Below are 11,016 nucleotides of genomic sequence, written 5' to 3'. Positions count from 1 at the left end.
CTCCTGCATACCTCGAAGGCTGGGGAGGAATCTTACATTCTACCCCACTTAAAAAGTGCGAGATGTCCTCATCTCATAAAGTAGAGGACAGCTCTTTTTCTTAAGATCCAATTTATTATGGGGTTCCTTATATTATGGTCAACCCAACAGAATACGGGGATAAATATCCCTTATATAGAACTCATCATTAAATAACAATTCATTTCAGATCATATCATTCATATCTTTAACACGATAATGGTCCATCAGATCGAAAATTTTTCTTTCTGAACATTCCTCCATGGGAATTTCAGTCAAGCAAGTTTTCAATTTGTCATCCCTTAAGGTCAGTTAAGCTAACTTTTTGGAACTAGACTTGAATGAGGAGAGAGGAGAGATGAAATATCTCAATTTTTATGAGTTTAAAACTCATTCAAGCATGTGAAATATGCACCTCCTTTAAAGAACTCCCCTTCCTTACATATGTGTCAAAATAAAATCATTATACTCATACATATGTGTTAAAGAACTCCCCTTCCTTACATATGTGTCAAAATGGAATCATTATACTCAAAATGGAATCATTATACTCAAAATATCTCATATTTTTCCTCCCCTTCCTTACATATGTGTCAAAATGGAATCATTATACCCAAAATATCTCATATTTTAATATTGCTCATAGTTTTTTACTAATAAACCTTGTACATTTTCAACTCTTCATCTTATGTGAGCATTTACTCATTTTTGGATACCCAAAATATCTCATATTTTTAATATTGCTCATAGTTTTTTACTAATAAACCTTGTACATTTTCAACTCTTCATCTTATGTGAGCATTTACTCATTTTTGAGTATCTTCTTTTACAAATTGGATTTATCTCCTCCCTACACATGGATTGATGCTATTGGCCCATAGGAACCTTAATTGGACCATAATCCAAAAATTTCTGAAAATCTAGACCCTTAGGCTAAGGTCCTTTATACCCATTTCCAATTAATTCCAATTGCACATTGGAAAGTTCTTTTTGAATTTCTGTTTCAGGGAAACTTATTTTAATAAGATGAGATAATTTTCTATCCAAAAATATTAAAAATCTGAATATTCCCTCTCTAGAATATTTTACAGTTAGAAACAAGTCTTTTCTATTTCTGAAGAGGGATTGATTACAGGGGAAGATGCTGGACATTTTGAGAGGCTGGGGAGGAATCTTACAAGTTTTGTGAGCTCAAGTCACCATACATGTGTTGCTCTCCTCTTTCTAAGTTTCTTAAACATTTTGAGAGAGATGAAATTGTGAAGTTGGGATCACTTGGCCATAACCCCAAGGCAAAGTGACCATAAGCTTTTTGTCCATGTCCATGAGTGAGCATTCCTGTTAAGGATATTGGAAGCCTCTCAACCCCATTGAGAGATTTAGGAACTGGTTTAATTTGTGGTATGGTAGTCTTCTTGTGGTCCACATATTATTATGTATAATACACAAATACCTGTTTAGGTTCATTTCGGAAGAGCTCCTCCAAGCATAGTATAGATTTCTACAACTCATTTGCTGCAACATGTGTGCCCTTCTTTGTGCCATGTATCTCACATGCTCCTCTTGATTTTTTGTTGATTCCAACATGACCTTGATTGCCATACAAATGTCGCATTTTGAAAAGGTGTTGGTTTTTGATAAACTAACTGTCTTCAACTCTGTGCTCCACAATCTTGAGAATGATGGTTCTGACAGTGGCCGGTATTCGAATGAGACAATTGTGTCATTCACTTCACGCAGTATGTCCACCTGTTTGTACATTGCTGGTAGAACACATTGGGTCTCGCGGGCTCCATGCATAGTTGTTGACCTATGTCGACATTATTATCTATGAAGCCCCCCTGTATGATTGATTTTGCCATCTCAACATGTGTCATGCCCTTTCGTATTATCCCACTATTGCCATGACTGACATTACATGCACCATTCAAGAACTTCTTTCTGAGCCTATAGAACATTGACTTACCAATGCCATGCATTACATACCATGCTTTACTACAAACCTTCTTCCCATCAAATGTGAACTCAAAGCACTCGTCATCTGGACCTTGTCTATAGGCCATGCACATGCAATGTAGTACAAATGTGTATCGTGTACTATAGCTCTGTCCCCAAAAGTGTACCCTAGCTTGCATGATTTTGGATCTATCTCCAAATTGACAACATTAATTCTCGCAACAATCAATGGTTGCGACGTTGTAAATGTTTTCAACATCACATTTTTTGCTAGCTCCATGGGTTTTATCGTAATTTTTCATTACCCTTACCCTATGGACATAGCTCCTTTTCTTATTTGTTCCTTCAATGATATCATAGTCAGTGAATCATGGCATCATGGTGTCTGTCATCAAAACTATCACCATCATTGCCCTCTACATCATCATCCTCTTTTTCATCACTTGAATTGTTTAGGTTGTCAATATTTTTTTGCATGAAGTGATCTTGAATACCCTCATCTGAATACCCTAGAAGAAGATTCTGTGTCCTTCACTAATGGTTCACCATTCTCAAATGTGAGTTGCCTGATCGGCCAACTAACCAAATTCAGACCTGAAACACAAGTTGAACTTGGATGTAAAGATCCTTCTATAATGACACCCAAGCTACTCTCCTTTAGTTCTCTACAATTTATAGCCTCGTATGGGTGGACCAGCAATACTACTCCATTTTGCCAAGTTTTGTAGATCTGTTGTCATCCCAGAGGATGACACTTTTCTCTTTCTAGCTCTCCCTATCTATATAAAGTGATCTTCTTGATCAACAAGAAGTTTCGCAAATTATCCTCTTTGGTATTAGTAATGTCTTTGTCCATAACAAGGTTGACCAATGGCCATTTGATGATGCTTCCAACTACTTGAGACATTGTTCTCGCATCCATGTTCTCGCATCCATTGTGGCAAATGGAATGAGAAATGTGTCATCAAAGCTTTGTTGAACATGTATTGCTGCACATGTCTCACCAATGAATTGAAAACCACATGTTTGAGATGCATCAATGGAATGAATAACCCCGCATGCCTTCCTTGCAGAACCATCAATGAGAAACACTGAAGCACCTTATTTCAGACCCTGCAATCCCTGAGAAAATCAAGATCTCAATAAGAAAGATTGAAGCGATGTTTTTACGGTAGTACACAAAACTATAAATGTAATTCAATCTCAACATGAGTTCAGGCTCCAACCAGAGTTTGAATCTCACCTATCAATGCTAGTTTGCTAGGAGGCTAGGCTCCATCTAAAGCTTGAGCCTTGCCTGCATATGCTAGCTTGTTAGTAGGAGGCTCCACGAGCCTCACCATCATATGTGAGTTTACTAGGAGGCTCCAGTTAAAGTTATCATCCTCACTTGCATAATATGTTAGAAGGGTAGGCTCCTCCAACAAAAGTTTGAGCCTCACCCGCAGATGCTAGTTCGCTTCTAGGAAGCTGAAGTTTGAACCTCACCCACAAATGCTAGTTTGCTTGGAGGCTCCATGAAGTTTGACTCACCTTCATATGCTAGTCTGCTATTAAGAGGTCCCAATTGAAGTGATAATCCTCACCTCATGTATATGCTAGTTTCCCAAGAGGTAGGCTTCATCACCCTCTACATCTGGCCACACTCTTTAACTGGGATATTGAGTCAAGGTATGGTGTCAATTAGCCATCAATGTTTCATAGCTACAAAAGGCAAAGGTGAGTGGTTACAACAGCAGCAAAGGCAAATAGAAAGCAATAGAGAGAAACAATATGCTAGTGAAGAGAATGTGACATGGAAATGAGCAAATGGACATTGGATTTGAGACTCTTCTCCATTGTGAGGCTCAAACTCAAGTTTGAGCCATTGTGCATTATATAGATTTTAGTTGAATTTTTAATCGCATAGTTTATAAGTATATTTGGGTGTATGGAAAAGAGGGAAGAAAAGAAGAAATCTCAAGCTCAAGCCCAAGCTCAAGGCTCAAACTTGAGTTTGAGCCTTGTCTATTACACAAGCAAGTAGGAATAGAGAGGGAAGCTAGGATAATCCTAGAGAACAAGTGGGGTGTGGGTGAAGAAGGGTATATAAACAAAAGTGAAACTAACTATAATCAAAAGACCTGGGACCTGGGCATGGGCATGGGCTTGGGGAAGAAACCGAAACCTTCTTTCTGGTGCCCCGCCCTGCCCCTCTCGTTTGAAATGTTTCAAATTCAAATTTCCCGCCCGCACTCGTCCTCCTCGCACCGCTTGCCGCCTCGTTTCTGCCTGCCCGCACTCATTTCCGTCCACCCACACTCGTTTTCGTCTGCCCGCACTCGTCCTCCGCCTCGTTTCAAATTTCTCGCCCACACTCGTCCTCCTCGCACCGCTTGCTGCCTCGTTTCTGCCCGCACTCGTCCTCATTTCTGCTCGCGCTCAGCCAAGCGTGCCCGGGGTGCAGCACTCGTCCTCCACCTCGTTTTCGCTCGTGCTCGCACTCGCGTCGCTTTTGCCACCTCGTTTTTGCCCGCACTCATCCTTGTTTCCGCTCGCGCTCGACCAAGCATGCCCGCGCGTCACACTCGTCCTCCACCTCGTTTTCGCTCACGCTCGGCCAGGCGTGCCCGTGCACCGCCCCGCCCCTCTCGTTTTTGAAATGTTTGAAATTTAAATTTTCCGCCCAAGCGTGCCCGCACGCCGCTTGGCGCTCTCTCTCTCATTTGAACCGCCCCGCCCCTCTCGTTTGAAATTCAAATTAGCCGTGTTCCCACATCGTCCCCCAACCACACTAGCCATGTTCCCACACCGTGAAGACACGTCCCATCCATGTAAAAAAAGAATGTCTCGCCTTAATTAGAAATAAAGTGTTCGACCGACCTTACATTTGAACCAAACAAAAGGACTTCGAACCCTAAACGTGATTCTGCACCCAAAGCGATTATGTGTGGTGAGCATACAGTGCTCGTAATCGCCATTGCGCATGCTATTATATGCAATAATCATCTCTGTTTCCTCTCTTTGAAGTACTCGCTCAGCCCTGCGTCCTCCTACGTTTCAAACAGTTTCTTTTCCTCCCACAATCGACACGTCTACATTGGTTTTGACTCTGTTTCTTGCAAAACCATCATGCCCACACGCCATCGGAGACTTCAAGCTTCTGTCACGTCTGTGCGACATCGGAGACTTTCGTGCGCCCATCTGCATTTCATGTGTTCCCTCATCTAATTGAATACTTTACGCAACAAGTAAGTCCTTCTTTAATTGATTACAGTAATCAATATAAACGCTTACTTGATTGCACGCTAAGTGTGCCATTTGTCAATCGTTGCTCGTCTTAGATTGTTTGCACTTCTTACTGCTCTCTTTTGTATTTTCACATATGTCGAGAACCTGTAAAACTGATCTTTGTGCACATTATATAATCTAAATGGCAAGGGTTCCCTATATAAACATGGTATATGTGTCACAAATCTGAGTGCACAACTTGGATATAGACTCCACCTTAAGTTCGAGCCTCCCCTACATAGAACTTATGTGTTAATGCTCGACCTAGATTGAGTCTTTGTTCTCCATGTTAGTGTACCGCGGCCTTAAGGCTCGAACATGCGTTTCAGTCTTTGCTCTCCATGCTAGTGCACCTCGGCCTTAAGGCTCGAACTTGAGTTTGAGCCTTTGCTCCTTTGCTCTCCATGCTAGTGCACCCCAGTCTTAAGGCTCGACCTTGAGTTTGAGGCTTTGCTCTCCACGCTAGTGCACCTCGCCTTAAGGCTCGAACTTGAGTTTGAGCCTTTGCTCTTTTGCTCTCCATGCTAGTGCACCCCAGTCTTAAGGCTCAACCTTGAGTTTGAGCCTTTGCTCTCCACGCTAGTGCACCCCGGCCTTAACACTCGAACTTCAGATTGAGCCTTCGTTCTCCATGCTACTGCACCCCAGTCTTAAGGCTCGAACTTTAGTTTGAGCCTTTGCTCTCTATGCTAGTGCACCCCGGCCTTAAGGCTCGAACTTCAGATTGAGCCTTTGCTCTCCATGCTAGTGTACCCCGGTGTCTTAAGGCTCAAACTTGAGTTTGAGCCTTCGCTCTCCATGCTAGTGCACCCCGGCCTTAAGGCTCACCTTCAGATTGAGCCTTCGTTCTCCATGATAGTGCGCCCCAGCCTTAAAGCTCGAACTTGAGTTTGAGACTTTGCTCTCCATGCTAGTGCACCATGGCCTTAAGGCTCAAACTTCAGATTGAGCCTTCGTTCTCCATGGTAGTGTACCCCAGCCTTAAGGCTCGAACTTGAGTTTGAGCCTTTGCTCTCCATGGTAGTGCACCCCGGCCTTAAGGCTCGAACTTCAGATTGAGCCTTCGTTCTCCATGCTAGTGTACCCCGGCCTTAAGACTCAAACTTGAGTTTGAGCCTTTTCTCTCCATGCTAGTGCATCCTGGTCTTAAGGCTCGAACTTGAGTTTGAGCCTTTTCTCTCCATGCTAGTGCAGCCCGACCTTAAGGCTTGAGCTTTAGATTGAGCCTTTCGTTCTCTATGATAGTGTACCCTGGCCTTAAGGCTCGAACATGAGTTTGAGCCTTTGCTCTCAATGCTAGTGCACCCCGGCCTTAAGGCTCGAACTTTAGATCAAGCCTTCGTTCTCCATGCTAGTGTACCCCGGTGTTAAGGCTCGAACTTGAGTTTGAGCCTTTGCTCCTCTCGTTCTCCATGCTAGCGTATCCTGGCCTTAAGGCTCGAACTTGAGTTTGAGCCTTTGCTCTCCATGCTAGTACACCGTGGTGTTAAGGCTAGACCTTCAGATTGAGCCTTTATTCTCCATGCTAGTGTACACTGGCCTTAAGGCTCAAACTTGAGTTGGAGCCTTTGTTCTTGATGCTAGTGTACACCGTCCTTAAGGCTCGAACTTTAGATTGAGCCTTTGTTTTCCATGCTAGTGTACTCCGGCCTCAAGGCTCGAAAAACTTGAGTTTGAGCGTTTGTTCTCCATGCTAGTGCACCCCTAGCATCTGAGTGCACAACTTGGATATAGACCCCACCTTAAGATCAAACCTCCCCTACATGGAACTTATGTGTTAAGGCTCATTCTCCATGCTTAACTTTACATGGAACTTGGCCTTAAGGCTCCAACTTGAGTTCAAGCCTTGCCTATCTATGCTAGCGTATCCCTAGCATATGAGTGCACAACTTGGATCTAGGCTCCAACTTAAGTTTGAGCCTCTTAAGGCTCTAACTTGAGCTTGAGCCTTGTCTATATATGCTGGTGTACCCCTGTCATATGAGTGCACAACTTGGATCTAGGCTCTAGCTTAAGTTCGGGTTTCCCCTATATGGAACTTGGCCTTAAGGCTCTAATATACTAGTGTAGCCCTAGCATATGAGTGCACAACTTGGATCTAGACTCTAGCTTAAGTTCAAGCCTCCCATAAATGGAACTTCCCCTTAAGGCTCAAACTTAAGTTTGAGCCTTGCCTCTCTATGCTAGTGTACCCCTAGCATATGAGTGCACAACTTGGATCTAGGCTCCAGCTTAAGCTTCTATATGGATTAAATAAATGCAAGTGAGGCCTCCGCTATTCAAGAAAACTAAGTGAAGCATCAATAATTGTAGCATGCATTAAGTTTCTTAAGTTTGATAGGTTTTGATTTCATATGTAGCATTTAAATCCATTTTTTTCTAAGGTTTTGAAACTTTTTTTGTGCTTCACAGGATTGGAAGCTAGCAGAGCGCCCGCTACCTCGCAAACCATATGGTGCACCAATCTTTACTCTTGATTGTTATGTACACATTATGTGTGCATATACTAGGAGGCTAATCCACATTAGGCTTGTGAGCATGGGAGCATGGGAACAAGCTCTAGTGGAGCATGGGTTAGGACTAACCTTAAGGGTTAAGGTTAGGGTCAGGCATCCAAGGGTCACACATGGGAAATGGAGAGTTAAGAGTCACTTGAGGGCCCTCCTATATAATAGGGTCATGGAGCACACTCAAGGGATGTCCTCTTCTGTAGAGGATTGTATCTACATTCTTGCCATTTCACTATAGAGCTGAGTGCTGTTGTATTGGTGTTATACCTCTTGGTGGTATGGGACACTAAGGTTAAGGTATGTGGTACTCCATTATACTTCATGTGTGCAACCCTTGGGCTCGGGGGTGGTTGGGTGGTAGAGTTTATGCCTGATTTATGCATGTTATTATCTAGAGAGATCTTAGGGTTTTAACATGGATGCTCTCGAACCAACAACTCAAGCTAAAAGTGTCACTCCTAGAATTAAGGTGGATAAAACCTTCGAATTGAGTAACAAAGAAGGAGTGAATTGGTTTGTGGATAGCTACGATGCTAGTGCAAAGTTCAAATGAGTCCTCCATTTGTTTCTGTCTCAAGGTGATATATCATATGGAGATATGGGGATTGTGGTAGGCGCTAAGGATGATGTGGATGCAAGAGCAAACCCATGCTTCACATGCAATGTGTTGCCAGAAGGAGAAACTACAAAAGCAAATAAGTTTTGCTTATCATTGTGGACACTTTTCACCTAGCAGACATGACTGGCAGTAAACTAGGAAAGAACAATTCTATTGTAAAGCTAGGATTGAAGATCATTGACTTTTCCAATCAAGAAGACCCAGGGGTGGATAATGTGGAGGACCTGGTGAAAGCGGTGAGGCATGCAAAGAAGGCTTTGGATTCACAAAAAAAGTCCATACCCGAAAAGGAGACATCAACCACTCAAGTTAGGAAAATTGTGGAGAAAAAAGGCAGGGCCATAGTGAAGAGTGCACTTGAAGAGTCTAGAAATGCTGGTGCAACTTCTTCAAAACATAAAAAGAAGGGTGACAAAACAAAAGTCCTTGATGTAAGCACAATAGCAACTGAACACATGGCAAGCTCTCAGGTGCAAGAAGAGGAGCAAGTACTTGCAAAGAAGAGAAAGGTAAAGCACTCTACAAAGGTTGAAGAAATCTCTTCAAAGAGGCAAAGGACAAAACCAGCAAGTGGTTCAAAGGAGATAGATGCGTCCGATGATGAGCTAATGGAGGTTGAGACTCCAAACAAGGGCAGCAAAGCAATGATCTCATTAGAAATAAAGAAGAAATATTATCCCTTTGGTCTAAATGAGGTCTTCAACATTGATATGATGAAATGTTATCCTGCTCCTTCAAACTATGTGTATAGAAGATTAAATAAGGATTGGGTTCGTATTTTGACCCAAGAATTTATTGAGGACCCAAAGCAAAAAGAGGAGATACTTGCAATTTTGATGCCTTGTAATCGTGCTACGAAACAACCCCTTGATAAACTCTCACAAAAAAGAAGATATTCATAAAGTTGAATATTGGATTACCTCTTCATTAGTGCTGTAAAAAGCTTGCATGCTCTAAATATGGCTAAAGTGACCCCTCAACTGCGTCAGCAATTTAGGTTCAGGAGATCAAAGATAATTGTAAATTGCCCGCCCAAGATTTCTCGTGACATTTCCAAGGATGCAAATTTCTCTATTGCAAAGTCAATGAAAAAGGAGCCATTCCTCGATCAGCTTCTACAAGCTCGAGCACAATGGCATGCAAATGGTCGTCCTAGTAAACCTTTGCTTGGTGTCAATCAACCCAAGGTGGACGAGTCTTGGAAGATTCTTTGCTATATCTTGGTAAATCATAGACATACATTACTTCTTCTTTACTTTTCATAATATCTTTTACGGATCTATAGTTTCAAGTGTAGTAGTAGCATAAGAAAGATGCATGTGAGGCTTCTTCTCAAACTGCATAAACTTAATAGTTTGGTTTGAAATTGAGCTTCAAGCCTCACCTCTCTGTGATGGTGTAGCACTTTCATATCTAATTGTGGCTCGAACTTAAGTTGGAGCCTCACTTTTGCAAGTGCTAGATTTGCATATGGAGGTGACACTCAAACCTAAGATCGAGCATCACCATTATATACTAGTTTAGCACTAGCAAGTGAGGCTCAAACTCAAGTTTGAGCATAAGCTCCAAATGATTAAAAACCCATAGATGCATGATTCCTCCTAATATTTTGTGATATCTATAGTAAGGGGGCTAACTTCTTACTTTGCAACTTTGCAGGCCTTTGTGGAGATCACGGACCACACACTACATAAGAATTTTGTCAAAAATGATTTACACTTGCTTCTATGTGATGATGATGTATGGCAGAATTGGGTTAAGATCATGAGGCTATATGCAAAAGGCTTGCTACCAAATACAAAGGGCGAAACTCAAACTAAAGGTCGATCAAAATCCCAAACTTCCAACTTTGAAGAGTGGGCAAATTTAGCAGGCACCAGGAACAGTCATGCTAGGCCCAACATTGTTTAGGTGCATTTTAGGCCTTCAAAAGAGTGAAGTTTTGGATATTCAAACAACACTTCTTGACAATAGAATATTGCTTAAGAAGTGAAAGCAAACCCATCAAAGAATGGATATGGAGGAGATGGCTCGGAAGCTAAAAATAGATCGAGTGCTCAAAGATGCAATAACCGCCTTCTATTTTGATCTGACAAGGGAAAAAATGACTTGGGAATAGGTGTGTGCGACATATAAGCTACGGGAGTATGAGTATAATCAATTGAGGAGCTACAGCCAGTCCTTTGTTAGGGACTCTCTCAATCGTTCAAAAAAAAATCCTTCACTTTCAAAAAGTGTAGTAACTTTACTCAATCACCTATATAGAGCATCTATGGGTATTGTTTCTCAACAAGAGTCTATTCCTTGGAAAATTAGGGAGGTGGGTTTTCATATGACAAATATTATAGCCTTCTGTAGTGAAGAGCATGTACCATTTCAACTGGCAATCATGGACCTACATGGTACAAAGGAGCAGCTCTCGTCAGAATTTTTCTCCAAGATGGCACTTGCTTTGAACACACTAAACTCACAATATGAATATTTTCTTGTGTGTTTTGTTGATTGCATCACCATTGGAATGCTCATCGAAGGGATTTCTAGCCAGTCAACAAAGGTGCACTATGAATTTGGCATGATCCACACACAAAAAGATGATGCCTGGACATCTCGAACAGTTGATATTGCAACTATTATTCTTTTCAT

The sequence above is a fragment of the Cibotium barometz genome, chromosome 28, assembly GCF_041138505.1.
Source record: "Cibotium barometz isolate CiBa-2024 chromosome 28, ASM4113850v1, whole genome shotgun sequence".
Lineage (NCBI taxonomy): Eukaryota > Viridiplantae > Streptophyta > Polypodiopsida > Cyatheales > Cibotiaceae > Cibotium > Cibotium barometz.
Note: the sequence above shows the minus strand (reverse complement) of the source record.